The sequence below is a fragment of the Macaca fascicularis genome, chromosome 3 (genome assembly GCF_037993035.2).
Source record: "Macaca fascicularis isolate 582-1 chromosome 3, T2T-MFA8v1.1".
Lineage (NCBI taxonomy): Eukaryota > Metazoa > Chordata > Mammalia > Primates > Cercopithecidae > Macaca > Macaca fascicularis.
In genome coordinates, this window is record NC_088377.1 from 146,399,285 (window position 1) to 146,411,691 (window position 12,407).

Below are 12,407 nucleotides of genomic sequence, written 5' to 3' on the forward strand. Positions count from 1 at the left end.
CACTCTGGGAGGCTGAGGTGGGAAAACTGCTTGAGCCCAGGAGTTTGAGGCTGCAGTGGGCTGTCATCTTGACACTGCACTCCAGCCTCGGTGACAGAATGAGATACTGTCTCTAAAAAAAAAAAAAAAAATTATTGGCCAGGCACGATGGCTCACACCTATAATCTCAGCACTTCAGGAGGCTGAGGCAGGTGGATCGCTTGAGCCCAGGAGTTCGAGACGAGCCTTGACAACAAAACCCTGTCTCTACAAAAATGCAAAAATTAGCCAGGCATGGTGGTACGCGCCTCTAGTCCCAGCTACTTAAGGGGCTGAGGTGGGAAGATGGCTTGAGCCCAGAAAGTCAAGGCTGCAGTAAGCTGTGATTTTGCCACTGCATTCCAGCCTTGGTGACAGAGTGAGACCCCATCTCTAATATATATGTATTTTATATATATATATATGAAATATATATATATAGGAAAGGAAGTTCCCCAGTCTTTTGAATGGGGAAATTGAAGCACAGATATGTAAAAGATCTTCTCTAGAGTTACCCAGCCGGTATGTTGTGGAATTAGGGTTGAAAGCCAGGGAGAATGACTCCTGAACACACACATTTAACCATTGAACTACATGCCACAGAGAAAATCAGGAAACAGATTATCAAGGAAGGCCAATTGACTTTCAAGATGATGTTTGGAGAAAGAATGCCTGTGGAACAGACCTCGTTGAGAGAGAGTACCTCTGGCAGGAAGGGAAGTAAGGACAGAATCAAGAAATGGGGAAATGATACAAAGATGGTAGCCTTTCCCACACAGGAAGGAGAGGAAGCTTAAAGGAACATTTATGAAGCTCAATATTCAATGACAATGAACAGAGATGAATTTATTATTTTGAAAAGCCAACACTTTCAAAGTATTTCAAAAGACAGCACTTTCAGGAAAGTGCATGTCAGTCACTAAAGTAGGGACAGCACATTGGGATCACCACCCAATTTATTAATTTATTGGTTCCCTTTTTTTTTTTTTAAGATGGAGTCTTACTCTGTCACCCAGGTTGGAGTGCAGTGGTGCAATCTCACCTAACTGCAACCTCCACCTCCCAGGTTCAAGTGATTCTCCTGCCTCAGCCTCCCAAGTAGCTGGGATTACAGGCACCTGCCACCATGTCTGGCTAATTTTTGTATTTTTAGTAAAGACAGGGTTTTACCATGTTGGCCACGCTGGTTTCAAACTCCTGACCTCAGGTGATTCACCTGCCTTGGCCTCCAAAGTGCTGGGATTACAGGCACGAGCCACCGCCGCGTGTGGGTGCCAATTTATTAGTTCTCATCAAATGCACTAAGAGTCAAAGATGCTACACTCTCACTCTGCCATGGACCTGTCTTTTGGGCTTCAATAGTAAAAGCCCTTCAACCTATGTAAAATATGGAATGACTTCATGCCAAAACTGGACAGTGAATATTATTAGGATGTATAAATCAGCAGCAACATTCTATTTTCAATGTGCCTGGGTAAGGCCTACCAAGTAATTGTGCCTGTTTTCTTGCTTTTAATGTATTTCACAATGTTCCTTAAGGAGGAGGAGTGAAAGAAAAAGAGAAAGAGATGTTCATGAATTAATTGAAATCCCTTCTTGTGAAATACTTACTTTCCAAAGAAAAAAACACATGAGAAAGTGTTGTGCCTTGTGTCGAAGTCTAATTGTCCACTGCATACAGAAATAGCACAGAATTATCAAGGCCTGAATCTTAGGCCATTTTCTACCCCTTCTCAGCAAAGATCTGCATAAGTAGCTAGAAGAACAATTTTAGTAATTATCCTCCATCTCTCCAGTGTTGAAATCAGTATGTCAGATCCAAAGGGAGATAGGAGGAGACAGAAAGAGAGAACAAGAGAGCCAACAAGAAAGGCAGAAAATATAAAGGTTAAGGCAGAAGATATTAAGAAGAACCTGGCTATGTGCAGTGGCTCATGCCTTTAATCCCAGCACTTTGGGAGGCCAAGGTGGGCAGATTGCTAGAGCCCAGGAGTTCAAGATCAGCCTGGGCAACATGGTGAAACCCCGTCTACGAAAAATTTTAAAAAATTAGCCAGGCGTGGTGGTGCACACCTGTAATCCCAGCTACTCAGGAGGCTGAGATGGAAGGATCACTTCAGCCTGGGTCAACTCTGCAGTGAGCGGTGATTGTACCGCTGCAGTTCAGCCTGAGTGACAGAGTGAGACCCTGTCTCAAAAAAATAAAAATAAGATAAAATAGTTTTTAAAAAAGAAGAAAAATCTAGGAGAAGAAAGGAAAGAAAATATACAAGGACTGTCGCAAATGGTACCTTCTTCACCCATTTCCTAGATGCCTCTCTACATATTCATACTGGAAAAAATTTATTATTGCAACCAAGTGATGAAATCTCTTCCATCTGTGGGCTTAGGATGAGAAAGCCCTTTCCCACCTCTGCTCCCTCTGCCCCACTCCTTAATGCAGGTGAAAAAACTCAAAAGCCCCCAAAAGTCCACATTGAGATTGCAGGTCACTTACTGTCTCTACCAGTCACTTGAGATGTGCTTTGCTAGGTTTTTCATATATTCCTGTGCTTCATTTAGTGTTTGTTTGTTTGGTTGTTCATGTTCATTTGTTTGTTTGTTTTTGAGACAGAATCTCACTCTGTTTCCCAGGCTGGAGTGCAGTGGCACGATCTCGGCTCACTGCAACCTCCACCTCCTGGGTTCAAGCAATTCTCATGCCTCAGCCTCTCAAGTAACTGGGATTGCAGGTGCACACCACCACACCTGGATAATTTTTGTATTTTTCATAGACACAAGGTTTTACCATGTTGCCCAGACTGGTCTCGAACTCCTAACCTCAAGTCATTCACATGCCTCAGCCTCCCAAAGTGCTGGGATTACAGTGTGAGCCACCACCTTGTAGTTTTATCCATTCATTTAACAAACAATTTTTGAGTACCTGTTATACACCAAGCACCTTATTAGGCTGGGAATACAAAGGTGAATAGGACAATCTGCCTCAGGGGGCTTGGTCCAATGTCTTGCTTCTGAAAGCATGGTACCTGGCCAGCAGCATCAGCGTCACCCAGGAGATGGTTAGAAATGTAAGTTCTTATCAGGTATGGCGGCTCACGCCTGTGATCCTAGCACTTTGGTAGACTGAGGCAGGTGGATTGCTTGAGCCCAAGAGTCAGAATCAAGACCAGCCTGGGCAATGTAATGAGATCTCATCTCTACAAAAAGCAAGCAAAATTAGCCGGGCCTCATGATGCATGCTTGTAGTACTAGCTACTCTGGAGGCGGAGGTAGGAGGATCGCTTGAGCCGGGAGGTTGAGACTGTAGTGAGGCGAGATCATGCCATTGCACTCCAGCCTGGGAAACAGAGCAAGACACTGTTTCAAAAAAAAGAAAGAAAGAAAAAATAAAGAAATGCATGTACTCAGGCTCTACCCCAGAAGACCTACTGAATCAAAATCTGCATTTTTAACAAGATACACAGATGAATCTTATGCATATTGAAGTTTGAGAAGCACTGACCTAGTGGATTATTATTGGTGAGAAGATGAAGATACTTTTTGGTTTTTTTGATGGCATCTCACTCTGTCTCCCAAGCTGGAATGCAGTGGTGAGATCTTAGTTCACTGCAACTTCTGCCCTCCGGGTTCAAGCAATTCTCCTGCCTCAGCCTCCCTAGTAGCTGGGATTATAGGCATGCACTATCACACCCAGCTAATTTTTGTATTTTTAGTAGACACAGGGTTTCACCGTGTTGGCCAGGCGGGTCTCAAGCTCCTGGCCTCAAATGATCCACCGCCATGGCCTCCCAAAGTGCTGGGATTACAGGTGTGAGCCACTATGCCCGACCAAAGATATTATTTTATTTCATATCTCTTCTATTTGTTCAGCTAGTGTTTAATGATCGCCTGACATAAATCAAGCACTTAGCTAGGAGCTGGGGGTGCAGCAGTGAGCAATACAGAGGAGGTTTTGATGGCATGGAACTCACATTCTGGCGTGGGAGAAGAACAGAAAACAAAGATACATGAGATAATTATGGATCATAAGTAGCACTATGAAGCAAATAAATGGTAATATGATAGAAAGAAACCAAAATGAGCTATGACAAAGAGGGTGGTGAGAGTCTTTGGGAGTAAGTTATTTCTACTTTGCATCTTGCTTTCTGTTCAAAAACCCAGTCACTGGTCCTGAAAGAGTCAAAGATGACAACACTTTTGTCTTTCTTTTCTTTCTCCCCCATCCCTATCTCCTTCCTCAGCACATGTCGGTGACACTATAGGTGCCACCAAGCAGACAGAGTCACATGCATAGCCTGTTTAGAAAGCTTGGCTGTGAGCAACTAAAAATTTAGCTGCAAACTAAATTAAAAGTCTGAGAAGAAAGTATTATACTAGTGTAGTCCTTTTGGTTAGCATAAGAAAGCATTAGAGAATATATTTAGGGCTGGTAGCTGGGGTGTAGCCTCCTGTCCAGCTGTCTTCCAGCATCATATGCAGTACAGGGTCAGAGAGGGTGGACTGATGAGTGGGAGGGTGGCATCCAAGTAAAGACCCAAGTCTTCACCAATCCACTGGCCAATTACAAACAACCACAACAAATTTATCTACAAAGCTATAAGAATCTATAAAACTAATTTTGATCAGTTAACAACCAAAGTTGGTCTTACACCTTCATTCAGCCCAAAAGTAGAGTGTGAACATGCATTTATGTTCAGTACAGATCCGAACCCCCAGCAGTTAGACCACTTGAGGGACATACCAAAGATTGCCCAGAGAATATGTGTAGACCAGAAAGTAGAGGTTAGAGGTTCAGTTATTGCTCCTCTAGAAGTTGCATGTCAGGAAGAAAACAATGAGTCAATGATGGTGGCTCTCTTTCTGACCTGTGAGCATTATATCAACTGTCCAACCATACATGTCATTACAGTATATTTAATACAGCAAATCTAAACCACTGTCAAAGAAAGGACATTTGTCCACTGGTCAGTTACCTATTACTGCAAAACAAATTATCCAGAAACTTAATGGATTAAAACAACAATTTTTATTATATTTCACAATTGTGTGGATCAGGAATCTGGGGAGACTTCAGCTGGGCAATTCTTCTGCTCCATGTACCATCAACTGGAGTAACTTGGTGGCATTCAGCTGGTGGCTGGGTGATCTGGAGGGTCCAAGATGGCTCACTCACATGCAGGCCCCTTAGCAGGGATGGCTGGAAAGCTGAGCTCAGCTGGGCTCCTCTCCCCCTCCATGTATAATATTACCAAGGCCTCTCCATGGGGTCACTCCACTAGGGGAATCAGAAACTGCTAGCATTCAAAAGATCCTCAACATCACTAATTATCAAAGAAATGCATGTCAAAACCACAATGAGATATCACCTCACACCCCTTAGAATGGGTCCTATTTAAAAACAAGACAAAAAAAAAAAACAAAAAAAACAGAAGACTGAGTGCAGTGGTTCACACCTGTAACCCCAGCACTTTGGGAGGCCGAGGTGGGTGGATCACCTGAGGTCGGGAGTTCGAGACCAGCCTGACCAACATGGAGAAACCCCATCTCTACTAAAAATACAAAATTAGCCGGGTGTGGTGGTGCATGCCTGTAATCCCAGCTACTCGGGAGGCTGAGGCAGGAGAATCACTTGAACCTGGGAGGTGGAGGTTGCGGTGAGCCAAGATCATGCCGTTGCACTCCATCCTGGGCAATAAGAGCAAATCTCTGTCTCAAAAAAAAAAAAAAAAAAAAAAAAAAACCTAAATTACAAGTACTGGTGAAATATGAGGAAATTGAAACCCTTGTGCACTGCTGGTGGGATTGTAAGATGGTACAACCTCTATGGAAAATAGTATGGGGGGGTTCCTGAAATAATTAAAAATAGAACTACCGTATAATGCAGTAGTCCCACTTCCAGGTATACTGTATATCCAAAAGAACTGAAAACAGAATCTCAAAGATATTTGCATACCCATGTTGACTACACCATTATTCACAATAGCCAAGAGGTAGAAGCAACCCAGTATCCATCAATGGATGAATGGATAAAAAAAATGTGATACAGACATACACACAATGGAATATTATTTAGCCATAAAAAGAAGGAAATTCTGTCAAATGCTACATGAGTGAACCTTGAGGACATTAGGCAAAGTGAAATAAGCTAGTCACAACAAGCTATATACTATATTATTCCACTAGTATGAGGTACCTAAAATAGCCAAATTCATAGAATCAGAAAGTAAAATAGTAGTTACTGGGGGCTAGAAAAAGGAAAAGTGGCCACACTGTGGCCTGTAATCCCAGGACTGTGGAAAGATGAAGTGGGTGGATCACTTGAGCCCAGGAGTTCAAGACCAGCCTGGGCAACATGTGAAACCCCATCTCTACAAAAAATACAAAAATTAGCTGGGCATGGTGGCTCATGTCTGTACTCCCAGCTACTCGGGAGGCTAAGGTGTGAGGATTGCTTGAGCCTGGGAGGCAGAGGTTGTAGTGAGCAGAGATTGGATTGCAACACTGTACTCCAGCCTGGGTGACAAAGCTAGACTCTGTCTAAAAAAAAAAAAAAAAAAAAAAAAAAAAAAAAGGAGGGAAGTGGGGAATGGGGAGCTGTTCAACAGGTATAACATTTTAGTTTTGCAAAATGAAAAAGTTCTGGAGACCTGTTTTACAACAAGGTAAATATATTTAACACTACTGAACTGTACACTTAAAAACTGCTAAGATAGTAAGTGTTATGTTGGCTTTTTTTTTTTTTTTTTTACCAGAAAGAAGGAAAGAAAGTGCCAGGACTCTTAAAGCCCAGATTCAAGGGAAAGGGAGCATAGACCCCACCTCTCCATGGAGGAATGTCAAAGAATCTGCAGTCATCTTTAATCGGCCACACACACTGTGGGGCGCATGATGCAGAGAGCACCTGAGGACACTGATGATGAGATATTCTTTCTGGGAGACTGTACTCCACCTCTCAGAGATGAAGAGTATCAGAAATCCCTGTTAGAAGTAGGTGCCGAGGCCGGGCGCGGTGGCTCACACCTGTAATCCCAGCACTTTGGGAGGCCGAGGCGGGCGGATCACGAGGTCAGGAGATCGAGACCATCCCGGCTAACACGGTGAAACCCCGTCTCTACTAAAATTGCAAAAAATTAGCCGGGCGAGGTGGCGGGCGCCTGTAGTCTCAGCTACTCGCAGGCTGAGGCAGGAGAATGGCGTGAACCCGGGAGGCGGAGCTTGCAGTGAGCCGAGATCTCGTCACTGCACTCCAGCCTGGGCGACAGAGCAAGACTCCGTCTCAAAAAAAAAAAAAGAAGTAGGTGCTGTTTGAAACAATAGAGTTGGGGAAAACGACAAAGCTTGTTCCAACAATGAGAAAAAAATTGGCCTGGAATTCCTCCTTTACTCATTTTTACAACAAAGATTCAGCTAGCCATTCTGCCCAAAGCCTGACTGCTCCCTCCAAAGATTTTTCTCACTCAGTGCCTATTTTCTAGCTCTCCTGACTGTGGGGGCTCCAGACCCTAATTAAAAAGGTCAGATAGGAACAATGAGCAGAAAGCAACCACAGGAGACATTTCAACATCTGTAAACACATAGAAAATTCAGCCAAGTAGCATTTAGATAGCCTGGACAATGCGGCCATTATAAATGCTGCGCTCATAAGCAGTGATTCAAATGACAGCTTTGAAAAGGATTTGCAAAGAGCCCTTTGGAAATGTAACATGGGCAACTCCGAGCCCATGACATGTTACAAGGACAAACCTGACTGAACAAAGATCCAAAGCAGCATTGAATGACTTATTTATTCATTCCTGCTCTGTACAAACCCGAGAGAATGTGACATCTTTTAAATTACCTCCCCTGATAGGCAACATCCACGGTGCATGGGAAATGTTAGCAAAGTTTTTAAAAGAGCAGAATGTTTCACGAAGCGGCAATTACACCACACTGATGCTTCCACCAAGTTCTGCAAATTGTCCTGGCATCTCACGGTCTTAAGACTGAAGAAGTGATGGCCACATCTGGAGAGGAAAATTCTGACTTTCATTTCCTTCCACTTACTCTTTTCACAAATCTGTTTGAAGAGCTAGCCCTTGCCAAGCCTTCAGGTGGAGAACTCTTCTTTGTGCATACTATCTAAGTAGTTGTAATAACATTCTAATTTTACTCCCCCAACAAAGTGTTTTCCTGAGACTCTGTGGGAAGTGGTTGTATTCTGATCACCACTGGTTATTATTATTCAGCCTAAGAGTCTGCAGAACTTATGCATGCCCTGGGGTTTCTGTTGCATGGTGGTGTCATGCGGTAGGAAGAAAGAAAATGCTCTGATGGCAGTGTCTAAGTAACTCAAATCGAAGCAAACATGCCCAGCAGGCCTTCTGATGAGCAGCGTGCACTCATGGGCAAGGCTGGGATTAGGGTGAGGCAAGCTAGGTACCTAGGGGGCAAGCTTTTTTGTTTTTTTTTGTTTGGTTGGTTGGTTTTTGAGAGAGGGTCTCGCTCTGTCACTAGTCTGGAATGCAGTAGTGCAGCCTCGACCTCCTGGTCTCAAACGATCCTCCCAAGTAGCTAAACCTCCCAAGTAGCTGGGACCACCGGTGTGCACCATCATACCTGGCTAATTTCTTTTTCATTTTTTGTAGAAATGGCATCTCCTTATGTTGCCAAGGCTGTCTTGAACTCCTGGGTCAAGCGATCCTGCCACCTTAGGCTCCCAAAGTGCTGGGATTACAAGCATGAGCCACCGCGACTGGCCCTGCAAGTTTTAAAGAAGCACTCACCTCACACTTGCATGACCCTGCAAGTGAGCTCCTTAAATTTTATACCCTAGGCACTCACTTGCCTCTCCCTATTCCAGGCCTGGCTCACTGGCTTCACATTTTCATTTTCCCACTTACTCTCAGCTCCCTGCCCACCACAGATACTGTGGGTCAGAAGTACACAGTCCCAGGGTTGACAATACTCAACAAAGAAGAAACCTTTAATGGCCAGTTGCAGTGGCTCATGCTTGTAATCCCAACACTTCAGGAGGCCAAGGTGGGAGGATCACTTGAGTCCAGGAGTTTGAGACCAGCCTGGGCAACATAATGAGACCCCATCTCTACAAAAAAAATTTAAAATTACCTGGGCATGGTTACACGTGCCTGTGGTCCCAGTTATGTGGGAAGCTGAGGCGGGAGGATCATTTGAGCCTGGAGGTGGTAGAGGCTGCAGTGAGCTATGATCATGCCACTATAGTCAAGAAGCCTGAGTCACAGAGCAAGACCCTGTCTCAAAAAGAAGAAGAGGAAGAGAAGGAAGAGGAGGAGGAGGAGGGAGAAGAACAAGAGAGCTTTAGGAATGAAGGACTGACTAATCAATAGTGAGATTAGGCTGGGCGCAGTGGCTCACTCCTGTTATCCCAGCACTTTGGGAGGCTGAGGTGGGCAGATCACCTGAGCTCAGGAGTTCAGGACCAGCCTGGCCAACATGGTGAAACCCCATCTCTATTAAAAGTAAAAAATTAGCTGGGCTTGATGGCATGCACCTGTAATCCCAGCTACTTGGGAAGCTGAGGCAGGAGAATCGCTTGAACCTGGGAGGCAGAAGTTGCAGTGAGCCAAGATTATGTCACTGTACTCCAGCCTGGGTGACAGAGCGAGACTCCGTCTCAAAAAAAAAAAAAAAAAAGTTAGATTACAGCAAGGGATCTAATGAGGGATTTGGCCGTATGAAGGCCACAGGTGACCTAAGACCAGAGCAGATTCAAGAAAGGTTGTTAATGAATGACCTGTTCTGGTGAGGCCCCAGGCTGTGGGCCAAGATGATGAAGGAGAAAGTTTTGTGAAACTGGCCACAGATGTTCCCTTCCTGTAAGAGAGCTCAGGATCTTCCCAGAGAGACGTTTACCCTGCCGGAGGCTTCCTTTTCCCTGCTTCTTCCCGCAGGTATGGGTGTCACTGCCCTGGGGTCTGATCTAAAGCCCTTTCAAAACTCACTGCTCCCTTCCCAGCCCACTGAGAACAGGTCTCACCCTGCCTGGGATGCAGCCTTAGATATATGTACTTCCTTTTTGGCAATCTCATACTTTTCCTTCATCCTGTGATGTCATGAAGTCAAACCAAGCAGCTTAGCACCAAGGAGAGAGAAACAGAGAGTCTCTGGTTCATGGATGCCAACAAATGATTCACACCAAAGCAGGATTTTCTATTATGAAATTAGGCACGTACTTACTTGAGAACATCAAGAAAATGAGGACTACCCTCCTGCCCCCCTTTTCCCCTGCCCCACACACATAGATGGCCCTCTGTGGTCTCCCTGTTCATCCCTCTACTTATACTTTTTTTTTTGGAGACAGAGTCTTGCTCTGTCACCCAGGCTGGAGTGCAGTGGTGTGATCTCGGCTCACTGCAACCTCTGCCTCCCGGGTTCAAGTGATTCTCCTGCCTCAGCCTCCTTAGTAGCTGGAACTATAGGTGCCTGCCACCATGCCTAGCTAATTTTTGTATTTTTAGTAGAGATGGGTTTTCGCCATGTTGACCAGGCTGGTTTCAAACTCCTGACCTCAGATGATTCGCCCACCTTGGCCTCCCAAAGTGCTGGGATTACAGGTGTGAGCCACAGTGCCCAGCCAATTTTTTTAATGGCCACATAGTATTCCATGGTGTATATGTACCACATTTTCTTTATCCAGTCCACTACTGATGGGCACCTAGGCTGATCCCATGTCTTTGCTATTATTAATAGTGCTACAACAAACATATGAGTGCATGTGTCTTTTTGGTAGAAGGATTTATTTTCCTTTGGGCATATATCCACTAATGGGATTGCTGGGATGAATGATAGTTCTGTTTTAAGTTCTTGGAGAAATTTCCAAACTGCTTTCCACAGTGGTTGTCTTGCTTTTAATAATATCTAAAGAAAGTATTCCTTTCCGTAGGGCTTCTGCCAGCATGACTCAATCTCAGATAATCGTTATAGACTAATCATCATTATGACATGATCATATTTCAATTATCCTCTGTGTAGTCTGGGTACATCAAAGTAACCATGAGTTCTCTTGCTGAGAGAAGTTCATTAAGATCATAATGTGGATACGATTTTTTTAAGTGTGTTGAAAAACAAGGGGGAACATACCAAAAGCAACAACAGAATGATCCAGAGGATTCTCTAGCACACATTCAGAAACCATATCTTATTGTGTGTTTTGAAGTGCTTTGTGATGCAAAACCTCGGCCGGGCACAGTGGCTCATGCCTGTAATCCCAGCACTTTGGTAGGTCGAGGCGGGTGGACCACTTGAGGTCAGGAGTTCGAGACCAGCCTGGCCAACATGGTAAAACCCTGTCTCTACCAAAAATACAAAAATCAGCCAGGTGTGGTGGCATATGCCTGTAATCCCAGCTACTCAGGAGGCTGAGGCAGGAGAATCGCTTGAACCTGGGAGGCAGAGGTTGCAGGGAACCAAGATCATTCCACTGCACTCTGGCCTAGGTGACACAGTGAGACTCCATCTCAAAAGTAAATGAAACTAAAAGTAAATAAATAAAGAATAAAGTGCTCTGTGATGCAAAGCCTAACAGGCTGTTTCCTTTTGGCCCAAATATGCCACACCGTGACCAGCTAGGTGTATTTACCCAACTTCCTGATATGTAAGATACCCTTAAGCCCTAGTTCACAGTGACAAAAATCTATGAAAATCATTCAAAGAATAGGGTTAATCATACTGTATGAGGTCTAGTTGTGTTGATACAGGATCAGTCCCTAATCTGTTGGAGAAAAGGAAAAGTAATTATCCCCTGAGAATTCATCCAAAAGAAACAAAATTTTTTGTGTGTGACAGGGAGGGTCTTACTCTGTCACCCAGGCTGGAGTCCAGTGGTGCGATCTACACTCTGTCACTCAGGCTGGAGTGCAGTGGCGCAATCTGCACTGTGGCTCACCACAACCTCGACCTCCCAGGCTCAAGCGATCCTCCCACGTCAGCCCCTTGAGTAGCTGGGACTACAGGCGCACCACCACACTCGGCTAATTTTTGTATGTTTTGTAGAGATGGGGTTTCTCTATGATGACTACAAGCTGATTTCAAACTCCTGAGCTCAAAAGATCCTCCCATCTCAGCTTCCCAAAATGCTGGGATTACAAGTGTGAGCCATAACGCCCAGTCAAGAAACATTTTAAAATATAAATAGGCCGGGCGCGGTGGCTCACGCCTGTAATCCCAGCACTTTGGGAGGCCGAGACGGGCAGATCACGAGGTCAGGAGATCGAGACCATCCTGGCTAACACGGTGAAACCCTGTCTCTACTAAAAAATACAAAAAACTAGCCGGGCGAGGTGGCGGGCGCCTGTAGTCCCAGCTAATGTAGTCCCAGCTACTCGGGAGGCTGAGGCAGGAGAATGACGTGAACTCAGGAGGCGGAGCTTGCA

The 12,407-nt window shown here is 44.7% G+C and overlaps 1 protein-coding gene across 4 annotated transcripts in view; it reads left to right on the forward strand.

Annotated features, from left to right (window-relative positions):
* Window positions 1-12,407, forward strand: part of LHFPL3 (LHFPL tetraspan subfamily member 3) — a 572,025-nt gene that overhangs the window by 556,232 nt on the left and 3,386 nt on the right. The gene's annotated exons all lie outside the window — the stretch shown is intronic.